Raw genomic sequence first — 9,025 nt, forward strand, 5'->3', positions numbered from 1 at the left:
GCCACCTCGCCCGGCTAGTTTTTTGTATTTTTTTAGTAGAGACGGGGTTTCACCATGTTAGCCAGGATGGTCTCGATCTCCTGACCTCATGATCCTCCCGTCTCGGCCTCCCAAAAGTGCTGGGATTACAGGCTTGAGCCACCGCGCCTGGCCTCACATAAAATTCTTTTAAGTCTATTTCCTTGGAGATTGGATGATGCCATCTCTGTATCCCTTTAAGCATGTCTGTTATGAACTTCCTTAGCTTTAAACTTCAGATTTGACAAACATGAAGATAAACAAAGCAAACGCTATTTTCTGTGGGCTGATTTGTCTCATTCTGGGCCTCTTCGTATATCAAGTGTGAATCATACTTTGTCTTCATTGGTGCTCCAAGTCATGGCTCTTTTGCAGGAGAAGCTTCTAAAGGAAATGCAGTCTTTATGGGAAAAAGCTTGAAAATCACAGAAACCTGAACGTGGAAACCACAAGAACCAGACGCTGGAAGGTTAGTCCTGTACTACCTTACCTTCTCCAAGAACTTATGGTGAACAAATGGGTGACTCTTAAAATAGGAACTTGATCTCAAACTGTAATGTTTCTGAAATTCAATAAAAAAGGAAAAAAACAGTTGAGAAAAAGTAACCTAATTTTTTATGTAGGATAGTGTGACTCTTTCATAGGATTTCTAACCAAACCACAGACGTAACCCAAGCATGCTCATCTGTTTCTATACAAACCTATAGCAATACAACAACAAATACTGGTTGGTGGCCATTTCACAGTGTTCCTCATGGGCTGCCTGGATAAATCTTGGGCACAAGAGTTATTGAGCAGTCATGGAAATTTCAAGTGAAACTTCTGAGGCTGGCTCAGCATGAATTTGAATCCTGGTGGGCAAGCATATTTGGAAATGTGAGTTAAATTTCAGGCAAAAGGAGGAAAAGTGCAGATTTAGAGAAAGCATGAAATTAAGTACCTCAACTCATTAATATTGAATAATGCATATTCAGTATGTGAGAAATGTAGGCTTGTGTCTTGATGAAGACATAAATATGTGAGAAATATGGGAACTAGTATTTAATATCAGGAGAACTTTAAGGACTGGAGAAGAATTCTAGAAATGATTTTCTCTTTGTGGATGTTATCTTGAGGGTATGATATCTAATAATAATTCATTAATTCCTTCTAATATTAATTCATTGAAAAATACTTTATGAGTATCTAGTGTATGTCAAATATCAACTTAGGAAATTAAGCAGTAAAGAAGAAAGAAAACATACAAATCTTACAATGGAAATGAGAGAAGCAAATGGTCACCATTCAGATATGTGAAATACATGATGTGTTAGAGTGTAGTAGTGTCTTTGGAGAATAAACAAGCAGGGAAGTATAAAAGGAGAACAGAGAACAGGGACTGGGGATGAGGGTTTTAGTTTTAAATAGGGTGGTCAGGAAAAAGGCTAGTGGAAAAATTCACACTGTATGTATGATGTATACATACACCCTCCTATTTGCCTTCCTCTTCTATATATATATATACACACACACAGAGATACATATATATATTCCTCATATATATCTCTATATACACATATACATGTATATACATATATACGAGGGATATATATATATATATCAGTATATATATGAGAAATACACATATATGTGAAAATAATTCTAGGTGGAGAAAACAGCATGTACAATAATATTTCACTTGTGTTTATTTTGGGGGTTGAGGAACCACAAAGAAGCCCATGTTGCAGATTAGGGTGAGTGTGGAAGACAATGAATGAAACCTTATTAGAATATGTTATGCTGAGTGAAACGCACTGAGCTGACAATGCTAATCTGAGGTCATTTCATCATTTCTCATATAACGTTTTATATAATTTGCCCCAATTCTCAGAAGTAGAAATAATGGTTTTCTGTCTTGTCAATATAGCTCTATAGTTTAATTCTTGAGCAAAACTTCATTTTATTTCTAAAAAAGTGGTTTGGAAGAGAGAAATTCATTTTTACATAACTACCTTAGAAAACTTTTTATCATTTTATCTTTAACCAAGTAAATGTAACTGAGCAGAAACAACTATGTTGATACTAAAGTGGAACAAAAGGAGAGGAATAAAATTTTGTAGAATCTGAGAATTGGCAAGACTGAGAATTAAAATATTGGATGTTCAGATTACTAAGAGGAATCAGTGAAATTCAAGAGAAGATAAATAAATAGGTTTCTATTGTCACTGCAGGATTATGTGAGTTTAAGGATAGAAGTAATCAGAGCTGAATTTCAGAAGATGCCTGCATTTCTCCATGATGAAAAGCAACATCAGTTGGAGAGGCTACAAAAGGAGGGTGAGGACATTTTTCAGCAACTCAATGACAGCAAAGCCAGAATTAAACAAAGGAGGAGGAAATTTTAACAGGAATGTATGCAGATCTGAAGCAAATTTGCCATAAAGCAGATATGGAGCTACTCCAGGTACGGACTGACCATGGGGTATCAGGATGTGGAACATTCACACGAATGGATGTTTTTCTTCTCTCCTGAAATCTATCTCCCCCTTTACTTCCATGATTTGTTTCCAAAAACACATTTCCATAATCAATCCTAGTTTGCTGAGAGGTTACAGACTCTCCTAGTGATTCTACCAGACAAAAGGTCCCTCCTACTTTATTTTTTTTGCTCTATTTTATTTATTTATTTATTCATTTATTTACTTATTTATTTTATTATACTCTAAGTTCCAAGGTACATGTGCACAATGTGCAGGTTTGTTACATATGTATACCTCCTACTTTAACCACCAGCAACAAACTTTTGTGGAATGGCCAAGATAACAGCCCCCAAAATATTTCCCATCAAAAGTCAATGATATATTTAGGATTTTTGAAAGTATATAAAATAAGAAGTGATTCATTGACATTTAGGTTAATTTGGAGACACAGCATGATGGAGAAATTGGGGAATCTAGGATCGCCTTAGTATTATTTTGGGGTCCACTCATTTTGATAACAGGGCTTAGGGAAGATGACTGAGTAGCTTCTTTATGATTACAGCAGAGCATAGACTCTGTGGGCCTCCTCTCCCTTCACTTGTAGAGAGAATGTCTTCAAGACTTAGATTATATCAGAACATTAATTCATGACATATGATAGACTGGGATTTTCATTAGAAAAGAAATAGAAAATGCTTTCCAGGAGGGAAAATTATAGGAAAATATTATCTTCAGAAACTGCCTCCAAATCTCACACTGAACTTAGTGGAAGATGCATCTTGTGGAAAGCACTAAGCCTTTCTATTTTTTTTTACAAGCTTTTGGAGACATATTACACAGGTGAGTGTGTACCAAGATTTTAGCAGATGCTCTTTCAGTTTCCACAAATATCAAGCAGGAACTTTGATACTGAAGGCATAATTGATTCAGATATTGATACTACCTTGTCCTGGTTGTACTTTCTCCATCTCCCACCCCATGTGGTCATCTATTTTGTTGCCATACTCAGTGACTTTATTAGGCAGTTCAATGAAAGTTCTGCAAAACCAAAAAACAAAAAAGGAAAGAAAACAAAAAGTAAACATATGAAAGAAGAATAAAGAAAGTGAGCATCTCTATTCTTAATTTCCTTTTTATTGCTCAAATGCCTTCATGCCTGAATATTTGAAAGAGAAAGTGTTACATTTGCTACATGGCTACCAAGTGAATAAGGGGAAGCCAGAGACAAAAGGGTAAAGTATTTTAGCAGTGAAAAGTGTTGATGATTTCTTGTTCATATTTAATACATGATTCTGAAAAAATAGATGAAACAAACTATTCAGAATGTTAGAACTGTGTAGGCCTCCAGAAAAACTCAGCTATGAAAGGCAGCTCTCCCTGCCTGGAGCAAGTTTCAACACCCTGACCTTGAAAAGGAAGCAATAGATGCAGAGATGCAGTGGTCTTCAAATAACGCCACTTTCCCGGACAGTGATTTCAGGAGAGCCTGGTGTGGTCTGGAACCAGAATTTCATCTTTGAATATTCTCCCAGCCTTAAGACTAATGATCCTTACTAATGTGGAGCAATAAGAACAAAGATTAGATTGAATTCTCACTCATAGACTTTTCCGTCCTGCTTGAAAATCAGGAATTGTGAATAAGAATGAACTTGAGAAAGAAAGTGATAATTTTGGAATTAGCAAATTCTGGGTTAAAGGGATTCTCATTAAATGTCTTTTAAATAAAAGTAGTGATTTTTATTTTATTTTATTTTTTTGGGGGGCTGTAGATGTGGTAACTTCATCTTTTCCTTGCAGGTATGAGTCCCTGCTGCGGCAAGTGCCCGAGCCTGTGAATCCAGAGCTCAGTGCAGGGCCCATCACTGGACTGCTGGACAGGCTCAATGGATTCAGAGGTGAGTGTTAGCCCATTGGCAGAATTCCCTCAATGTATCATTGCTTGTTACAGTCATATGGGTAGTAGTTTACCCTGCATCAAATTTTTATTTCTTTTCAGAAGTAAGTGAACAATATGACTATGCAACCCTTTTATATCTGCGTTTCTATTTATAGTCCAATTTATAACATGAAGAGAAAAACAGTGAAAAACAAATATGTTCTGGGCTCACATGTATTGAGTTATATATTAGGTAAAATGAATGACATAAGAAATAAAAAATTGAATAAATGGAACAATGTTCAGATGGAAGCTTAATTATCCAATGTTACATAAAAATTTTATATTACTGTATGTTACTTGAATCGTTAAAAAACATATCTTTTAAGGAATAGAGTTCACTGGAATTTGTTGGAGTATTGGTATTTTCTTACTATATATATTATTCATATAATGTAAAAATTTGACTTAATGTGCAAAAAAGAAGAAATTATTTTGTAAATAAGAAGTAAAAATAGAAACAATAATTTCAGTTTAGTTACAACATGAAGAGCTATGTGTAAAATCTAAAAATCAGTTTCAGTCCACAGCTAGCAGGGAAGACCACAAAGTGACTGGTAAAAGTTTTTTCAAGGCTGGGCGCGGTGGCTCAAGCCTGTAATCCCAGCACTTTGGGAGGCCGAGGCGGGTGGATCACGAGATCGGAGATCAAGACCATCCTGGCTAACATGGTGAAACCCCGTCTCTACTAAAAATACAAAAAACTAGCCGGGCGTGGTGGCGGGCGCCTGTAGTCCCAGCTACTCGGAGGCTGAGGCGGGAGAATGGCTTGAACCCGGGAGGCGGAGCTTGCAGTGAGCCGAGATCGCACCACTGCACTCCAGCCTGGGCAAAAAAAAAAAAAAAAAAAAAAAGTTTTTTCAAAACTCTGCCTTAAGTTACCATTTATAATGTGGACATATGAACTTTTACACAGTTATTTAGAACAGTGCTTGAGTAAGTGAAAATCTTCACATTGTTGCCAAAATTATATCAGTAGTATTTAAGAACAAGAAATATGAACTTGATAACTAAAGGGCATTCAGGGCATATAATATTTCACTTTCACTTTGTAAATTGGATTAAAAGGTTGATCTTATATTTGACTCTCAATTTTTGAGTTTTCAATAAATTTTCACTATCTGCTTTTAGGGTTTTGTTTTTCCTGCAGAGAATACTAATCATTCTTATAATTTATTAGCTGTTACAATCAAAATTGTCCTTGTTCTTGTAACTTCAGATTTCTTGCTAAAGTAAATTCTTGGTAGAACAACTTTTCCCTCAAGAATTCTAATTTCTATTATTTACACGTGTCTATACTTTTATTTTTTACCTTTTGCAATGGATATTACTCTGCATCATGAAAGAGCCAATAGTCATATCTTCCTGTATGGAGATTTGAGAAGCATGAATGTTGGATGTGACCCTCAAAATGATCCCCATATCACTGCAACACCTGGATGTTTTCTTGTGTGGGGTGCTCAGACTTTCACATCTGGCAAATATTACTGGGAAGTTCATGTGGTGGACTCTTGGAATTGGGCTTTTGGAGTCTGTAATAATTACTGAAAAGAAAAGAGTCAGAATGACAAGACAGATTAAGAGGAGGAACTCTTTCTTCTTGGATGTGTTAAGGAGGACGTTCACTCAGTCTCTTTACTACTTACCCACTAATGGTGCTTTATGTCCCAAGACCTACCAGACAAGTAGGAGTATTCCTGGATTGTGAATGTAGAACCATGAGCTTTGTTGATGTTGATAAAAGTTCCCTTATATACACCATCCCTAATTGCTCCTTCTCACCTCCTCTCAGGCCTGTCTTTTGCTGTAGTTACTTCTGACCAGAGACAAGTCAGAAATGTGTCTATATGCTGTGGGAACCTGTTTATCCCAGAAAGTTCTCTTTTTTGCACTTCATCAAACAGGACTAATACGTCATTAATTTCATGAAGTTTGAAGAGATGATTTTAAGACCTGAGCATGGAATAATGTTACCTTGTCTGCTCTGGTAAAAATAAACCAGGGAGAAAAAACTGGAAAGTTCCTGGTTCAGACATGGAATTTAGGATTTAGAATTCCAAGAGGAACTACAGAAACATTTTCTATTACTGAAAATTAAGAACTTTCATTACATTAATGAAGAGGTATTCATTTCCTCTAGAAAACAATAAGAAAACTATTATTAAACTCTTAAATTGCAAATATTAAAAAATGATGATGTCCAATGTTGATAGTACAATGTGTGGGGAAAGATCTTTTATTTTTGAGACAAGGTCTTACTGTGTTGCCCTGGATGGAGTGCAGTGGAATGATCACAGCTCACTGCATAGACATGTGTCGATTTATTAATTGTAGAAGAAAGAAGTATACTTTTCAGATAAAATGGCTACACAAAACTACCATTTACATGTCTCCTAAATCCAGTACAGAAATGAAGTGCTAGTCAAGAATGTGTCTAAATTCTGTTAGATTATTTCCTTTCCAGGTTATCCTCCTTGTTAATTTTTACTTTTTGTATTATAGAAGAATCAAAATTCTTGAGTACAAAAAAAAACAAAAAAAACAAAAAAAAACAGGCTATTGATAAATCACTTGTTTTATGGATAAGAACCCAAGAAGTTCCAGATTTCTGAATTAATGACTGGGAAGGTTCTTAGTGGTCCCACTTTGATTTTATTTCAATTATAAGTAAGTGTTAAGTGATATTCTAATATAAATTCTGAAAGGTGAAGAGAGTAAGTGAATTAAGTATCTCCACGTGCATCACTAGAATAAGATTATCTTGGTGAAATGGCTAAGAAATCATGCTAAATAGATATAGAAACTCTTCCATCTTCCAAAATCAGAGGCAAACACTAAATGATCACAAAGCAGCTAATTCTTTCTGTCTGCACAAGTAAATCTGAGCTAAATTAGAAAAACAACAGCAATAAAATCTGTCTTGAAATCTGGGAACAAATATGATAATTAAATTCAGGATGCACTGACTGTTACTTAGAGTTTTCGCATCAACAGAAAAACTCAGGAACAGTAGGTGAAAATGAAAAAGGAGTCCTGGGTTGGAGCCCCAAAGGGAACAACTGTATTATTTCAGATTACTTGGAAAGAAGCAGCTAGTCAGAAGAAGCTGGTGATCAGCTTTCTCTCTGCTAACTCCTAATGCGCTGCATGAAATATGTGGAGGGAGAAGAGAGACAGTTTATTATAGGATCTATGTGGCATGGAGTGAAAGAACAAGAGAACATTTCTGATAAGTGTTTTCAAACTTTGGAGAATCAGTTTTATCTAAATCATCCATTTATGGCACTGAAAGACAAGTAAGATGTTTCTTGCCACATAACCTTGAGCTAACCAGGCTCTAAAAAGGAAAACACTGGACACCTTGACAGTGGTGAAAAGTAGAGTCTACTCATTCTTGAGTACTAAGACCTGGTGCTAACCTTAAGCAACACCATATATTTTGTTGAGGCTCTGCTTTGCTTCATTGAACACAATCTCTTGGATTATCTCTGCTGTGCCAGTCTTTTAATTTTTCCTTCTGAACCAAATGATAAAAATAAATCAGTTTTTGTGTGTATCCAGCATTCCTGAATATATCTCTCAACTGAGTGTGCCTGCCGTTCACCTAAGCTTGAACCAATAGGATGGGAACAAAAGCACTGTGAGAAACACCATATCATTTCCTTAAAGCCAAATACCCTCATCCCTCCTATTTTTCTTCCAGCTTTCCTGCTAGATGGGACACAGCAACAAATTGCAGTTTTTCACACAGAGAGATAAAATTCAGTTGTTGACGATCTCAGTCTTCCCCTTGACCAATTCTTACGCTGGTACAAACAGGTGAGAGGAATGCACCCACTGAATCACTTCAAATTTGAGGTCTTTGTTAGAGCAGATAATCCTGTGTCCTAACTAGTTCCATGAGAAGTTTGCACTTAAATTGACTCTGAGAAATAGGACTTCAGGTTTATGGAATGATCACATTATAGATGATATGACTCTCTCTTTTTCTGTCTCACAGAGGAGACATAGCTATTACATTCTATTATAGAATTTTCCATTCTGTATCATCCGGATTATTCTTTCAAATGTAAATTAATTTTGTTCTTTCTACTATATAAGGGGGTTTATATCACTTTATGCCTAATAAGTAATTAAATTTATATTTCAATTTAAATCCTGACAGTCTCCATTATTCTAAGTCCTGTTTCTGTTTCTCTCATCATTTATAGTAGGGATCTTTATCTTCCACTAGTTTATATTTAAAAACCTAAGAAAATTGAAATCAATCTTATTTTAAAAAGTGCCATAATTATTTCATTATTTCATTTTATTTACATACTTATTTATTTATTTTTGAGACAGAGCCTCACTCTGTGGAACAGACTGGAGTGTAGTAGCATGATCTCTGGTCACTGCAAACTCCACCTCCCAGATTATCCACCTTGTCAATTTTTACTTTTTATACTATAGAAGAATCAAAATTCTTGAATACAAAAACTCCTCCTGCCTCAGCCTTTGAAGTGGCTCGGATTACAGGTACCTGCCAACTTTCCTCTACCACCATTTTTATAAGTTGTGCCAGCCAGGACCTCCAGCACAGTATTGAATGGAAGCAGTCACAGTGAATGTT

The 9,025-nt window shown here is 35.8% G+C and overlaps 1 pseudogene; it reads left to right on the forward strand.

Annotated features, from left to right (window-relative positions):
• LOC105518922 overlaps window positions 1-6,233 on the forward strand; it is a 6,866-nt pseudogene extending 633 nt beyond the window's left edge.
• Window positions 6,234-9,025: the final 2,792 nt, after the last annotated feature.

This window comes from Colobus angolensis, unplaced genomic scaffold (assembly GCF_000951035.1).
Source record: "Colobus angolensis palliatus isolate OR3802 unplaced genomic scaffold, Cang.pa_1.0 Scaffold332, whole genome shotgun sequence".
Taxonomy (NCBI): domain Eukaryota; kingdom Metazoa; phylum Chordata; class Mammalia; order Primates; family Cercopithecidae; genus Colobus; species Colobus angolensis.